Source organism: Olea europaea, unplaced genomic scaffold (genome assembly GCF_002742605.1).
Source record: "Olea europaea var. sylvestris unplaced genomic scaffold, O_europaea_v1 scaffold2270, whole genome shotgun sequence".
Classification (NCBI taxonomy): Eukaryota; Viridiplantae; Streptophyta; class Magnoliopsida; order Lamiales; family Oleaceae; genus Olea; species Olea europaea.
In genome coordinates, this window is record NW_019240765.1 from 134,175 (window position 1) to 152,448 (window position 18,274).

An 18,274-nucleotide genomic window follows, 5' to 3' on the forward strand; every position below is an offset into this window, starting at 1 on the left:
AAAAAAAAAAAAAAAAAGGACCCATAGAAATCTTCAATCGGAGGTTGAAAATTTGACAAAGAAGGTGAAAGAGAAGACATGGATAATATCTATTTATATCCTAGATGTTTACCATTGATCTTTGATCAGGATAAACGGTTCAAAACAACTAACAACTTTGCAAGTTAAGGAGATGGCATATAACACTAAAGTTTGCACGTTGAAAGCACAACTTTTCTCCAATTTATTGAAATTATTCGGCAATAGCAAAGTATTAGGCAACCCCCGTTCATCATAGGTTGATTTGGCTAGATCACTATGGCATCACAGTCCATATCTTCACCTTGATGCAAATTGTATTACAACAATCTAGATAAACACTAATCTAAATAATCAACTCCTTGCGCAACCAATTAGCATCAAAATGCGTACCTGCAAACAAAGAATCAAATAATATCAATGTTTAATATATTTTTAAACAACATTTAAACTTGTTTAGAGGCAATACTTCAGTTCCTATATCAAATGTGTTGTATTGGGATGGAATTCTTTCAAGAGATAATGATTTTTTTTTATTGCAACAATGTCTAATAAAGTGCAGCTTAACATCAATATGCCTGGTTGTTTCATGAAAAACAGGATTTTTATATAAAATAATAGCACATTGACAATTTAAATATAATACAGCAAGATTAGAGTCATTTATTTTAAATAACAAATTTTTTAACCATAAGACTTCTTTTAATTTACATTTTCAGTAGTAGTTATATAATCAGCTTCAGTAGTTGATAAATGTACAATAGATTGCAATTGGGATTTCCAACTAATACAAGTTTCATGCAAAGTAAACTTATAAAAAAAGTAGTGGAATTTCTATTATCCCTATTCGTGCAAAGTCTACATTTACATATCCCGTAAGTACTACACCTCCATATAAGAACTAAAACATAACTTTAATTGTGAGGATCCTTTCAAATATTTTAATAGTCATTTTAAAGCAATATAGTGCTTAAGGCCAGAATTGGTTATAAACATACTAAGGATATTTATAACGTGGCCTACATCAAGTGTAGTGCATACCATATATAACTGAGCCTATAGCATTAGCATAAAGGAGCTTTGCCATGTATCTAATATCTGATTCATCAACAAGACATTAATCCATACAACATATGAAATGACTAGCAATTGGCAAAGTTACATATTCAGAATCATGCATAACAAATTTTGATAGCACACATTTTCAATGTAGGAAGTTTGTTTCAAAATTAGAATATATTTAGATATATTTTTCAAAATGTCCATCCTATTATTCCTCCAGCATGACATAGATTTATCATTTCAAATACAGTACTTAGTGATCTTTTTAATAAGTGCACAAAAACATATTTACTTTTATCCATAAAGCATTGTGGCTGACTCATAGAGTAGTCTCATCCAAATCCCCATGCAAGAAAGTGGTTTTCATATACATCTTTAAAAGTTCAAAATCATAATGGGCAACTAATACTAACATCACTCTACTTATAGTATATTTTACAACATGTGAGAAAGATTTCATTATAATCAACTTTGTTTTGAGTAAAATATTTTGAAATTATTCTAGACTTAAATCTAAGTGGATCATTTTTGAATTCCCTTCTTTAACACGATAAATCCAATCACAATTCACTTAAGATTTATCAACACATCTTGGAACAATTATCAAAATTCTATTTTCATCAAAGAATTCATTTCTTCTAACATGACAAAGTACCAATTTTTAGATTATTGGCTAATAATAGCTTCAACGAAAGTTTCAAGCTCCTTAAAAGACTAGATCTTGTAGGAAAGAACAGTAAAAGAGAGAGGATCTCTAAATTTAAATGGTTCTCTAATATCCATTCTAATTGTATTTCTAATTAGTTGATAATCATCTAAGACAGAGGTCGTTGTTCTTCCTCATCTAGTCGGGCATGTATATTGCTTTCCCCAATTTCCCTAGAATCAGAAACACTTTTTCTGACTCACTTTTCTCCTGTATTTTATCAACAAAGTCAGGTGTGGACTGAATTTCCACCTATAGCTTAGTCCCATTAGTCACTCCTATTTCAGAGGCATTTTTAGTGGGAAAACGATAGTCTATCAAGGTCATTTGCACAGACCCTGACCAGACTATCTCTCAAACAAGGGGACTCACACCCATTTTTTAAGGACAAAAAAAATGCCCACCCTCTCTTAGTTTCGCAAGGGTTTGTGCAAATGACCTGGCAGACTAGGATATCCCTTTTTAGTGCTTCTATCACTCAAACATGTGTGTGTGTGTGTGTGTAATCAGAGTCGATCCTGAAATTTTGGGTGCCTTGTGCGAAATTTTAAAATGGTGCTACCTTCAAGTAACTAAAACATATATTAATGAAAATATATTTCAATAATATTATTTCATTGCATAAATATGATATTTAATTTATTTTTTTAACATACATGAACAAGAAAAACTTAAATAAACTTCAAAAACATCTCTTGAATTTCATCAAAATTCATATGTTATCAACAAATAGGGATGTCAAATGGACCGAACGGCTCATCGGCTCGACCGCTTAGCTTGTCAAAATCGGGCACATGGGCGGTTGGGCTCGTAATTTTACGAGCCCGAGCACAAGCCGAGTGGGCCTGGGCGGGGGAAAGTCGAGAGCAGGTCATCATTTAAACGAGCCTAGCTCATTGCTCGGCTCGTGGCTCGTGGAAAAGTGACCAAACGGCCACTGAACTTTTTTATTTTATTTTTTTTCCTCACTTCACTTCTATTATAAATATCCCCAACTCTCGATTTTTTCATATCAAAACTCTATTCTCACTTCTCAACTCTCTCAACTCTCTTTATATCAATTATCAAGTTTTTGCTCTCTCTTGTGCTGTTGTGCAAAATATACAATATTGATTCATTTTTTTACAATTTATTCAGTTACAATTTCAATTCATCCAATTTTCAGTTCTCACTACATTTATATTTTTACTAGTTATTATATTTGGATTTCATCACAACTAATCAAACAAATGGATTAACGCTAATTTGTTGAGAGCTTATTCGATACGGGATATGGGCCACATGGAGAATCACCTAGGACTCCAAAGTTAATTTTCGAATGAATTTGTCGATCTAAATGACGTACCCATACCTGAAGTGTTCATATTCACGATTATGGAAGCCACAATCCAATTGATTTGGATGATATTAATATTCCCGAAGCGGAACATGAGGACGAAAACCGAATTAAACATCATAGGTGCGAGGGGAAAGCGAAAGGGGAAAAACAAGCAAAATGTTAATATCACTTTAAATTGATTTCAACGGGAAAAATCGCCAATGGCCTCGTAGAATCTAAGGCGGTATGAATACTGCCAACAAAGATTGTCATGGCAAAAAGGAATTGGTATCACCCCATCTCAACAGCCACTACAAAGTATGTGCGGCCAAACGTGGACTTTTTCCAGCTGGTCAAACACAATTGCAATTTGACAATCCAGGCTCCGACTCTACGACTTCACCACGATCCACGTGGGTATATTTGGAAGACATTACTAGAACTAGAATGGTGAAATTTGTTGCCGCCACTGAGTTGTCTCTGACTATTGCCGACAACCAACATTTCGTTTCGTTCATGAAAGAATTTCTGCAACCAAGGTACGTTGGGATAAGTCGAAACACTATTCGTGCCAATACAATACAATATTTCAATGATTCAAAATAACAATTAATTATAGCTTTGCAACAATATGAGAGTTATATCTTTAACTTCTAATGTATGGGAAGGGGTTACTAAAAGAGTATATATAGCTATAACCGCAAAGTTTATAAACCTACTTTGGTGCATGCATAAAAAAATTATTGTTTTTAGAATTATTGAGTTTCTTCACAATGCTAATAATATATATAATGATATTATCAGTATTGTTAGATAATATAATTACGAGACTAAAATTCGATCTTTTACTTTCGATAATTCTAGTGTTAATAAGATAGTCATCAATAAATTGTATAGGGTACTTCAACCTGATTTCGTTGGGTATTTGTTTCTTATTCGTTGTGTGTGCCATATTTTGAATTTAATTGTGCAAGATTGCTTAAAACATATAAATGATGAACTTCAAAAGATTATGAATTTATTAGTATATATTACGATCTCTCCTAATAGAAAACAAGTATTTGAAAATTTTTGTGCCAAACTAGAGGTGATGACTACTAAAATATTTGTTAGCGATGTAGACCATAGATGAAACTCTACGTACTTGCTATTAAAATCATGTGAAGGTTTCGAACATTTAATAACTGACTTTTATAACAATAGACATGTTAGAAACGATGATGATGGTATGTTGAATGAATCCGATTGAATTTTAACTTTGACAGTTAAACGAGTTTTGACATCTTTTCATGAGACCACAAAAATTTTATCAGACGTTTATTATCCGACAAGTGTATGGTGCTTGAACATTTTTATATAATTGCAAGAACATTTTATAAATATAAAAATGATCATGATTTTAGTGAAATTATAATTGCTATGAAATTAAAGTTTAGAAAATATTGAAAAGAACTGGATATGTCATTTCCTTTAGCATGATCAATGGACCCCTGATATAATATACCGAGAACTAAATACATAATTGATCAAATCAATAAAACCTTAATATTTGATACACCTATCACCTATAAGAATTTAGAGCAAACATTATGTGGAATGTATGATTTATATGCGGAACGATTGAGTGCGAATGTTAGTCGGATACCCTCTGCACATATTCCTTCGATTGAAATTGAAGAAAATGATGCAGAAATAATGAATTTATTTCAAGACATTAATACATTTAGATATGATGTAACTGCAATGTGTTCATCTAATGCCATGTCGTCTACACTTGCATCTCATCAAACATCGGCCGCAATTCAAAATGCAATGTCTGCCGAATTAATTGATTACTTCAATCATAATATGCCAATAGACAAAACAATTAAAAAAAGTTCAGAAAAAAGTAATTGGATTCTGGCGAAAGCATGAAAGATGTTGGCAAATTATTTCTGCAATTGCGAAAGACCTGCTGAGACAAATCATGTAAAAATATTTTTTCTCGCATTTCTAAAAGCAAACTCATTAGTTAAACTTTCATAATCAATATTTTCTAGAAAAGTCTTTCTCAATAGATATCAAAGTTAATCGTTCTTGTAATATGGTTGATCGCAAATAAGATTTTAATAACTTCAATTTTGAAAAACTTCTTTTAGTAGATGCAACAGTAACAGAAATTGTCAATAATATTCTATATTTCTATAAGCAATACATGTATTGAGAAAGCAATTTAATCTTTTCAAATAAATGAATATATCATAAGCCGTCTTTATTTCTTTTGGTAAAAGATTTTGCAAAACTTTTAACTTTTGAAATAAATATTCGCCATCAAAATCGCAAAAATTTACTTGTCTTAAATCAATATCAAGATTATCACAACATGCTTTCAAATTAGCATCATTCAATGAGTTTAACTTGTTGGAAGAAAATAGAAATCCAAATTTTTTTTTCATATGAATTGAATTGATCGAACCTTCGTTCAAGTGATCCAATTGCTCAATCTACTATATAAAAGAAGTAATTGGTTCTGAAAGAATCTTTAGGTGATTGTGCATCATCTACGGTAGCATTTTCATCTACTATAAAGAAATAATCGGTTTCTTTCCTCTATCTTAATATTCTTTGAAGCAATTGGAAAAGACAGTTGATTTCTTTAATTCTTTTCTCCAAAAAGACGATTGGAAAAGGCGGTTGTTCAATTTTTCTTTTTTCTTCCAATTCTCTACTCAGCCTGATCTCTTTTCAACTTTTCCCTTTTCCGCCACATTATTTAAGATAAGAATACTATTTAAGAATATTATATTCAAGGAAATTATAATTAGTTAGTTACATAATTTTTAATTTTATTATCTTATGCATGATAATACAAAATTTATATTTTAAATATTTAATTATAAATAAATATACAACTATAACAAACAAAAATTTTAGTGCCCCTACAGTTTTGAGCCCTGTGTGATCGCTCAACTTGCGCACCCTCAGGGCCTCTGCAGATAATACTTTTGGACCCTTTTTTTCTTATTTTCATATACTCCAATGAGAATAGGACACACCCAAAAGTTGTCAAGAGAGAATAATATGGTATCTTACCAAATCAAAAATTTTCAGGGATTTTGCCTTCTATAACACTAGAAGCCATGTTCACAATATAAGATATTTCCGTGATAGTTTCTCCATAAAGCTTTTGGAAGATCAAAACTTACCGTCATATTCATTCTCCAAACCACCCCGTCTTATTGAAGAGTATAAGGCACAGAGTTGTGTCTTAGAATTCTATTTAGTTTGCAAAATTGATCAAATTTGGAATTGCGAAACTCTAAAACAATTATTGATTTTAAGAATCTTTATTTTCTTTACAATCTAATTTTCTATTAATATATTACATGTTCTAAATTTTCAAAAATATCTGATTTATTCTTTAATAAGAACATTCAAACATTTCTAGAAAAATCATCAGTCAATGAGAGAATAATAATTTCCTACTTGAGTGACAATGGACAAAGGGTCTCACAAATCTGAATGTATATATTTCAGAATAAAGGTTGTATTATGTTTTCTTGTGTTAAAATGTAGCATATTTTGTTTGCCTACACCACAATATTCACAAAAGAGGACTTTTGAAATAGTCTTTCCAAATAGTCATTGTTTGTAAAGAATGTGAAGGCCTTTTCACTAACATGTGCCAACTTATTGTACCATTTTAAAGTGTCATCAATTTCAACATTAGAGGCCTCGGTAGTGTGATTCAATATTGCATCAGCTTTGGTGACAAAGATTTCATTCCTTTTGGTACCTTTGAAAATAGTAAGTAATCCCTTTATCATGTCATTTTCAACTCTACCTTGTAATTCTATGTCATCTAAATTTTTCATTTCTCTTTAAAGTTGAAACATATCTAACTCTTTCAGAAGTATAGATATATTCATTCTTAAATTTTAATATCATACTATCAATTCCTTCAACTCTTTAAGCCATATTATTGCCCATAACCATCTTTCTCCCGTTAATTTTCTTAAAATTTTCTAATCTGCTTTTTTAGAAGTCATATAGAAAGTACAACCTATTCTTGAACTTGATCACTTTTATCTGCAACATTTGCAGTATTCAGATCAAGTAATGGTTCTATAACAACTAGATGCGGATGAAGAGGGGGTGAGCTAGGCTAGCCCAACCATACTCCAGTGTAAAAGCAAATTGTATATTAAAAATGAAACTTTTAGCCCAAATTCATGGTGAAATTGAAAAGAAGAAAAATTTAGCACAATCCAAAAATTAATTTTAGCCCAACTAACTTCATTCTCAACTCAAGCCTCGTGTTCAATTATTCAAATTTAGTTTAATACTTTACAACAATTACATATTTATTTTATTCACAATTATGATACACAAATAACTAGTTATCTAATTAGGTATTTTATTTCTACGTGTGTGTGTAGTTTAAATTTATTATATAACAAATAATTTTTATTGATTAAAGTAAAGATAAATGACTTATTTTAAGAGTATGAGATGCCAAATATTTGACTAAGTTTAAAAGTAATTAAATTTTTTCTTCTTTATTTTTCCATATATAAATTATTTATACTTTTGAGTTAAAAATTTATTTATTTCGACCACGAAATGGATATAATTATCAAAATAAATAATATGCTCTATATTTAATTATATTAGTAAAAAATATATTTGTTAGAACTTTGTCTTGGGTGTTCAAAAATATATTCTGACCCACATTGTCTTTAGCGTCATGGGTTTAACATCTTAAACTAAATCTCTTGTGGTATAGAGCATCTTTTATGATATAAATTCATTGAAAAAAAAATAAATTTTAGCCAATCCGAACATATCTTTCTAGCTTTGTCCCTGGTAAGAACATAGACCTGTATGTGTTAGATTCCAAGGGACCAACTATATGCCCTTTATTAACCATTTTACCTTTCTGTTCATTTTTCTTCTTATAACCATCTTTTATGAAATGTCATGTTTTTCGACATCCATAACATTTTTTTATTTCTTGCTCCAGACTTTGACTTTGAATTCCCTCTGTTCTTTTTCTTGTAATTATTTTTGTGATGACTATGATTATCTTGATTTCCATTTTGTCTATTGTATGATCTACCCCCCACACATAAACTTTCATAATTACTACTTAAAGAGTTAATGACAATTTGCAAGAGTTGAAGTGTCACTATCATACTTAATAACAATCCTACTCAAAGACCATTTTTGGGTATTTGTAATGTCTCTAACCAATTTGTAGGCTTCCAAATTATAATATACGTCTTTAGATGAATCGATTATAGATTTGAAGAATCTTTTAAAAGGAGAAGTTTGTTTGGTCAGGATTTGACCATGTAAACTCTTCTAAATATTTGCACATAAGCTAAGTAGAGAAATTTCCTACTTTTCTCAAAATTTGGTCAGACGGATATAAAATAATAGAGGTGTAGGCAAGTTCGCGTGCCTATCTCTTTGATCAACAATCATAGAAGTTGGATTATTTTCATCAATAGTTTTAGAAACTTTTTTGTTGGACAAGAATCCCCTTTTATTTTTGTTGCCCAATAGAAAAATTTTCTTTCCCATTAAAAATCCCGTGTTCAAAAGTAGTTATAGTCATTTTTGCCATAAAACACACAGTTTGAGCAATTTAAATTAAACCACCTTTAAGGTTTTTCAGCAAAAATATATGCAAGAATTCAGATTGTTGTAAAATTAGTAGGAACAGTAACCAATATTAACGACCCATAGTAGAAATTGGTAAAATAAATCAAGCTACCACAGACAATAATGTTGTAAATGTTAAATAGTTAAGAAAAATTATAATGGAAAATCCAACCATCCAAATTCATCAAGATTCCATGATAATCATGTTCTCAGGTCAATGTTCAATTTAATTAGTAGTTTTATTTCAATTTTTAGAGAAATAATAAATAAAAAAGAGATGTCAAACTACACGTGCAATGGTAGCAAAATATCAATATAGGTGCAATATCGAATAATCAATCAAGATAATATGAACACAAGTATCACATAATCAAGTTAGGGTTTATAAAATGCAAACTAAAGTGGTGATCTGGAGATTTGATTGCCAGAAGCATAAGTAAATGAAACGGTGTCAGGAAAACTAGCCAATAATAAGTAGAAACTGCAAAGATCACCAAGAATCGTACAGATTCGCCAAGAACTTTCATATCTGGGGTTTCTATTTCAATATCCGAATGGAAAAACTAGATTTCCACAAACCTCTACTAAACAAGCAAGAGTAACCATTGAAAGCTAGATCCTTTAAAAATTTTAGTCTAGGATTCAAATTTCAGATCAAAAGAAAAATGAGTTTTTTCACAGCCAAATAACAATCGAACACCCAAGAACAGTCTCCAAAGGAAGAATATCACCATTACACAAAAACTCGTACTGTACAAAACTCAGAAGGAACAAATCATATAAAACTTTGCAGAATCTAGAATGTATTCACAAAAGGCATCAAAGTATATGTTGACACATAAAAATTCAGCCCAAATCGAACGGCCCAAGGAATGAAGCCCAATTGGAGGATCCCCAAATCAGATAGCCCAAAGAACGAAGTCCAATCAAACAATTCAAGATGAAGGTCCAAATATGGAGGTCCAAGAACGCGGTAACGCCATCGCCCAAGTTTGCAAGTCGCTCAGGATCTAAGCGAATGGAGTGCCATGCAGTCGCCCAGAGTTGTTACTCTATTCTCGTCCAAACCTTCAAGTCGCCCAAGGTCTTAACAAACATAAAGCGTTGTGGTTATCAAGAAGTACAGTTATCAAAGCAGTTATTAAAGAAACTTTATCACGTTCCACGATTCAAGGAATTCGATCAAAAACAGTTGAACGACGAAGAGTAATGACAGCAGTTAAAAAATGCAGTTTTCATGACAAGCTGGCCATTACGAGGAAAGTGGGCAGTTGCAGAACGATCAAGCAGCTTTTAGGCAGTTGATCACAAAAAAGATCATCCATGGAGGATAAAAGGGAGAAAAGACATAGAACAAAGGATCTAATCAAAAACTCTCAAACAGAGAACATGTAATTTTAATTTTATTAGTTTAGACTTAAACACCTTTTTCAGTAACTCGTGTGCTTGCGCCCCTTGGAGGCATTTTGTTTTTGATTTCCAATTGTAAAGTCATCGCCAATAAAAGAACACCCCTTTTTGGGACTTTGTCTCAAGAGGTTTGTCCCTTACACAATCGTCCGATCCCTTTTAATTGTTAGCGACTAACCCGCGCGAAACAATTTGGCACGCCTAGTGGGATAGTGGTGTTTGGTGTTGAAAGTACAAAAGGTGAAACAATATGCCTCAAAGATCCGATAAGGAAGCAACAAGTTAGGGAGGAATCCAGTCTGTGATCGAGCGATATGAGGAGCAGCATGCATCTCCACGAACAAATGGACAGAATCAGAGCAATAACTGTCGTTACGAACCAATGATGGAGTTGAGTCCTCGAACCATGCGTGCATCATTTGGAGAACTCACACAAGATGTTGCTAAACAGATAAATCTTCAAAGTATTCATAATATGGAAAAATTTACCCAAAATGGGAATGCACACTATGACAACATGGCCAAACAACTAAAGACTTTGAACGAAACAATGAATAAATTAGTAGGCCAAATATGTCAACCGGTTATACCTCTTGCAAATCACTTTCAAACTAGGACAATTGTGGGACATAATCCCTCAGTCCTAAATCTGAATCAAGGGGTAGAGCCACTTTCTGGTCCCTCTACTTCAAACCAAGGGGGTACAGCAGTGCCAAATCAGAACAATGGTAGTGGTACGCCTAACTTGGGGGATAATCCAAACATAAGAGATAATATCCTAAACAATTGACAGAATATCACACGTGTTAATGAGGAAATAGATGTTCAGGTTAATGGTAATGGCCCTAATCATGGTAACTTTGTTGCCAATCAAGGACCAAACATCAGGCCTCATGTAAATCAACCGGCTAACCAGCCTGTAGGAATTTCATATGATCCCAACGTCATATTGAAGAATCAGATTATGGAAATCGTACAGGATCAGATGACTTTTGGGGTGCGTCCCGTCATTAGGCCGACGTACACAAAGCCATATCCTGATTGGGTAGACCAAGCATATCCATGGCCTAGAGGGTACAAAGTGCCAAAATTCTCTCTATTTACCGGTTTAGGAGAGGTGTCTACTCTAGAATACATAGCGCAATTCACATTGCAAAGTGGTGATGTAATCGATTACCATAAAATGAGGATTTTCCCTAATTCATTAACAGGAGTAGCTTTCTCCTGGTTCATCAACTTGCCAGCGAACTCTGTTCAAACATAACAACAATTGGAACAGTTATTTCACGCTCAGTTTTATAAAACTAAGTCTGAAGTCACTTTGGTTGATTTGGCGAATCTACGTCAAATGCCAAACGAATGGGCAGAAAGTTTTCTCCAAAGGTTCAAGACAGCAAGAAGCAAGTGTTTTGTACCTCTACCCGAAAAAGAATTTGTCAAAATCGCTCAAGGCTGTTTGAGCTTTGATTTAAAAAAGAAATTCCAGGATAAGGAATTTCCTGACCTTTTCCAGTTGAGTGCGAATGTGATTAGGTATGAACGACTGATAAGAGAGGAAGAACAGATGAAAAATTCTAGTAAAGGGACTTATTACAAAGACCCAAATTTTGATGTTCATACCATCAGTGACGAGTCATACGACCAGGCCGAAATGTGTTTGGTCGAATTGGTCAAAGAAGACATGTATACTTGTCACATAATGGCCAAGCCTAGACCATCGGGCAAAGATGAGCCCATAAAAGATGGAAACATAAAGGCTAGAACGTTCTCGCTCGATGTAACCAAAGCTGACCTTATATTTGATAAATTATATAGAGATAAGCAGATAAAGTTGAGCGATAAGCACAAATTGCCAAACCCTGAACAAATTAAGGAAAAAAAATATTGTAAGTGGCATAATGCATGGTCACATTTGACTAACAATTGCTTGGTTTTTCGCCATGTATTGCAGGATACCATTGAATCAGGATGAATTACGTTCGACGATAAGAAGAAGATGGCAGTGGATGAAAATCCTTTTCCACGGCCACTTGGAGTAAACATGATGACATCTGGATTCAAAAACAAGTTGCCAAAATTCAAGTTGGTCGTAGATGATGGAGAAGAGGATCCTAGACCACATCCCAGTGTCTTTGAACGAATCAAGGAGAAAGAACCAAAAAAGGACGAAGACGTCCTGTGTGCAAGATGTAAAAGAGAAATGAATGGCAATACGGAGAAACCAGGGATATGGCAGCATCCCCATCGCCCTACCTTCTTCCCAAACACTCAGCCTGGTAGAGGGCGAGGTACACCATTCTATAGAGGACCGCCTTTTGAGAGGCGGTTCAGGCCAGCAGATAATGGAAGAACATTCAGGCCGCAACCTCGTCGGCCAAATGTATGGCATTCATTCCAGTATAATGTAGGAAGGGCAATACCCTTCAATGAGATGACTAGAACCCAACAAAGGCATTTCCAACGAAACTATAGACGGATGATGAGGCAGCAACAGGGAGTGCCACATCCTAAAGCACCTAAAGTACTCAAGATAGCCAATCAAAATGTCCTCAAAGATAGTGAAGAGACCGGTACGGATGAATCAATGAAGGAACTGTCAGAAACTTCTTCTAGGAGATCAAAGTTTGAGTGAGACAGAAGGGATGGAGAAGATCCAGATCAGCCCCTTACTATCCAATTCGGTACGTTGCCTCCTGTCGTGGCCAATAATTAGTTACTAGCCAATGAATTCAAGAATAAAGAAAAAGAAGAAAAGAGGGAGGACAACGAAGGAGAAGCTTGCGTGCTGGAATGTGAAGAAGGCCAAACTTCTAGAGAGGCCTACAATGATGAAGAGGACTACGGAATGACAGACATTGAAGAAGAAATCGATCTAGAAGCAGAAGGAAGAAAGAGAGGAGTATCGCGCAATACTCTATTGAAGCTACTACATCGAGAGGGAGTTCGCGAAGTAGACTTGTTGGGAGAACCATCTGGGCGTCCTTTCGATTTCTACGTACTGTACGGGACACCCAAAAGGAAGAAGAGAGTGCCTCGCTCTGAAAAGTATGGGTCACCTCCAAGAATAATGCCCCCTCCCACAGGTTGGGTAACTGATGAGGAAGCATTAGAAAAAAGTAAGAAGGAAGTTCAGGAGACAAAGGATCAGCGCGATATACTGCACATCGACTTATCACAGGGGGATAATTTGACAAAAAAAGCAGAAAATAGAAATAGAGGCTGCCGAAAAGGTTATTTTTAAATGGCCAGCCATGAAATTGACCAAACACTTGAGGCCATTGTACATTAAAGCTCTAGTTTACTGCATCCCAGTGGCAAAAGTGCTTGTCGACAATGGAGCAGCTATAAACACCATTCCATCTAGGATGATGAGGAAGTTCGCAAAGACAGAGGGTGACATAATTCCTACAGAAATCATCCTCATGAGCTTCAATAGAGGAGCAATTTCAGTTAAGGGAGTTATGCCATTGGACATAACTATAGGGACGACTACTAGGACCACTGTCTTCTTTGTAATAGATGGTCCTACTAGTTACAATGTGCTACTAGGAAGAGATTGGATACACGAAAGTCGCTGTATACCCTCATCGCTCCATCAATGCCTGATCTTTTGGAATAACAAAGGTGAAGCAGAGGTGGTACAGGCCGATCATAGGCCTTTTGTCGCAGAAGCAAATTCAGTGAAAAAGTTCATGTACGAAGGAAACTATGGACCTGTCAGGGTGGTACAAGATGGGGAAGAAACTCAAGTTGTCACGCAAAGCGAAAAACCATTCTCAGTGGACGCACTCACTGAAATGTTCAAACAGATGAGGCCAAATATAGTGGCCCTAGAAGAGCCAATAATTGGCAAAAGAATAATCAAGGAGTCTTGAATGGATTCTAAGTTATAAAAGCAAATGGCCGACATTCAGGCCTTCAAAGCCAGACTAATGGCTTTCAATAAGGAATGCAATGACAAGGCAAAAGAAGAGACAGCCCTAAAAGTGCTGAAGGACAAATTAGCAGTATTTGAGTTAGAACAAAGCATTGGCCGATAAGTCAACAAGGTGGACTGTTTAGAAGAGGAAGTACTTACAAGGGAACTGGACGATGAAGTGATGCGGATCGTCAAACCTGGATATGCTCAAGCACAAGACCCTCTGATCAAAGTAAATATTGGCAATGAAGGAGAAGATCGTCCAACATTCATCAGCCAGATGCTCGATCAAGAGGTTAGTAATAAATTAATCACTTTGCTAAAAGAGTACAAAGATTGTTTTGTTTGGGAATATGAACAAATGTCTGGTTTAGATAGAGACTTGGTGGAACATAGGTTACCAACTAAGCCTAATTTTAAACCTCATAGGCAGCCTCCTAGACGTTTTGCTCCTAATGTACTCCCTGAAATCAAGAAAGAGATAGAGCGATTATTGAAAGCGGGTTTTATTAGAACAGTCAGATATGTCGAATGGTTGTCCAATATCGTACCAATACTAAAAAAGAATGGTAAATTAAGGGTGTGTATAGACTTTAGGAATTTAAACATAGCTACACCAAAAGATGAGTATCCAATGCCCACGGTGGATTCTTTAGTAGACTCGACTGTCGGACATGTCATGTATTCTTTCATGGATGAGTATTCAGGATACAATCAAATTTATATAGCTGAAGAAGACATACACAAAACTACCTTTAGATACCCTGGGTCTCTAGGATGTTTTGAATGGGTGGTTATGCCTTTTGACTTAAAAAATGCAGGGGCAACTTATCAAAGGGCAATGAATTTAATCTTTCATGATATGATAGGCAAGTTTGTTGAAGTGCATGTAGATGACATAGTAGTCAAGTCCATTAAAGAAGAGAACCATTTCGAACAGTTAAGATGTTCGTTTGAGCGAATGAAGCAATATAAGCTAAAGTTGAATCCCTTGAAGTGTGCATTTGGTGTTAATGCAGGGAATTTTCTTGGTTTCTTAGTACACAAGAGAGGGATTGAACTTGATAAAAATAAAGCGAATACCATTTTAGAGGCCAAACCACCTAACAACAAAAAAGAATTGCAAAGGTTTCTAGGCCAAATAAACTTTTTAAGACGCTTTATTTCTAACTGTGCAGGGCGAACTAAAGTCTTTTCGCCGCTCTTAAAGCTGAAAAATCAGGACGAATTCGTCTAAAAAGAAGAACATCAAAAGGCTTTTGAAAGCCTGAAGACATATTTATCAAGTCCACCAGTGCTGGTATCACCAATCCAAGGACGGCCAATGAAAGTTTATGTATCGGCTGAAAAAGAATCAATAGCTGGAATGGTCGCACGGGAAGACCAATTTGGTGAAGAAAGGGCAATTTACTACTTAAGTAGACGGTTAACGAAATGTGAATGTAATTACTCTGCTATCGAAAAATTATGTCTTGCATTGCATTTCACATGTACAAAATTAAGGGCTTATTTACGGCCCGTAACCGTTTATTTAATTTCTAAAGTAAATTTAGTTAAGTACATGTTCTCGCTCCCTATTTTACACCAAAGGGTAGGCCTTTGGACACTAGCTTTATTAGAATTCGAGATACAATATATACCTCAAAAGACAGTCAAAAATCAGGCTTTGGCTAACTTTCTAGCCGATCATCCATGCCTTGACATGCCTGAAGAAATCGAACTAGAAATCAATTCGTTCAAGCTAAAACCTTGGGTGTTGTATTTCGATGGATCAAAAATCTCTAAAGGTGCAGGAGTAGGAGTAGCATTAATTAATCCTTTAGGGATTTACTACAAGTTCGCATTCACTTTAGACAGAATGTGCACCAACAATCAGGCCGAATATGAAGCCTTAATTGTAGGCCTAGAACTAATGATAGATATGGGAATAAGAAATGTGATTGTTAGGGGCGATTCTCAATTGGTAATCCACCAATTGATTGGTGATTTTAAATGCCAAAGTGATTCCATTATAAGTCAACATGAGATCGCCAAAGAATTGTTAGAAGAATTCGACCAAGTAGAACTTCAATGCGTTAATAGGATATATAATGACGTGGCAAATGAGTTAGCACAAAAGATCTCAGGGTACTCAAGGGTTTTGAATTGGAAGTCTACTTGTGAGTATGGAATCATATTGCCCGTGACTCAAAGAAGGGCAAGAAAGATTGAACTTCACGCATATAAGGTGGAGATACAATGGATTGGAGAACAGAGACTCCTTAAAGAACCTAATGGAGGGATTAGTAGGAAAATGAAGCTGTGTTTGCTGAACTATACACTAATAGACGAAGAGTTGTTTAAGAAACGCTCTGATGGGGTATTACTAAAGTGTGTAAGTTTGCAAGAAGCCAAGACGATCATGGCTGAAGTGCACGAAGAGATATGTGGAGCTCATCAAGCTGGCCAAAGGATGAGATAGTTAATTATTAGGAGTAGATATTTTTAGCCAAAGATGGGAGAATTATGCGTTCAGTATGCAAAGAGTTGTTTAGCATGCCAAAAGCATGGTCCAATACAAAGGGCGCCAGCACGAGAGATGACACCTATTATTAAACCTTGGCTGTTCAAGGGTTGGGCGATAGACCTGATAAGGAAGATTTATCCCCCATCGTCCAAGCAACATACTTTTGTTATAGTTGCAACCGACTATTTCACCAAATGGGTAGAAGTGGTACCTTTGAAAGAGATCACCCAGAAGAATGTTATAGAGTTTATCCGTGATCACATCATTTATAGGTTTGGAATTCCACAAACGTTAATGGTAGATCACAGAACATCTTTGAATCGGGATCAAGTGAACAAATTTTTGAGCGAGTTTGGGGTTAAATTAGTAAACTCCACACCATACTACGCTCAATCCAACGGACAAGCGGAATCTTCTAATAAGATTCTAAAAAATATCATCAGAAAGATGATAGATGAAAATGCCAGAAATTGGCACGAATGTCTGAACAAAGCCTTATGGGCTTATAGAACATCACCTCGGTCAAGTACCAAAGTTACTCCTTTCCAACTTGTTTATGGGCAAGAGGCCATTTTGCCTATGGAAATCAACGTGCAATCGATTAGAGTGTGCTTGCAACATAAGTTGAATGATGATGAGTATGCCGAATCACTAGTTCAAAATTTATTGGGGTTAGACGAATTAAAGTTGGACGTCTTAGATAGATTGTAAGTTCAAAAACAAAGAATGACTAAGTTTTATAATAAAAAAGTCATAGCCAAGTCGTTCAGCCTGGGTGAACTAGTTTGGAAGACGATACTCCCTTTGGATAGCAAGAATCCAAAGTACGGAAAGTGGTCGTCCAATTGGGAAAGACCATACAAAATAAACAGTGTGTTGCCCAATGGAGCGTATCACTTGGAAGATTTAGATGGCACCAACCACGTGAGATTCATTAACAGCAAATATGTTCCTTCTTTATGGGAATGTGAACAGATAAAAGTATAATCAAAATATGTTGAACGATTAAGAATAACAAGGTCAGAGCAAAATACGTTCAAATAAAATCCTTTATTATCAAACGTTCATTACAAAGATGCAAAAATACAAATAATGGATGCTCTACAAACTACAATCAAAAGTAAGCTAATCTCCCGGTTGATCGCTGAGTAAGAGGGTGGACTAGCCTCACACCGCCTTCCTAAATGCATCGCTGCAATAGTGGGATCGCCGAGTAAGAGGGTGGACTGGCCTTACCACCTTCCTAAATGCATCGCTGCAATGGCGGACAAAGAGGCTGAGAACCACTCTCAGCAAGCAATCTAAGAAGCACTCTCAGCAAGTAAGGTAGCCCGCAAGCATCCCAAAAATTGCCTTCTATCATCGACTCCTTGTAAAGGACAAAGAGACGATGGGAAGAACTTCGATGGTAAAAACTTTGCTGCTGGCCAAAAAATATTTCCTATACCTCCCACACCAAAGGTGACATCAAGGCAAATAGTAAAATGGGCGGACTAAACAATCCATTTTTATAGAAAGATGAAGGTTTCGGATCGGGTTGATTGTCAGAGTGTCAAATAATGGTAGCAAATTGGTTTCGAAGAAGAAAATGAAGATGAAGATGGAAGATGAAAAATGCGAAGCATACGTGCATTTGTAGGGGGTTGGAGATGAAGAGACAGAATATGAGCAGTCACATTTTGCCTAGTA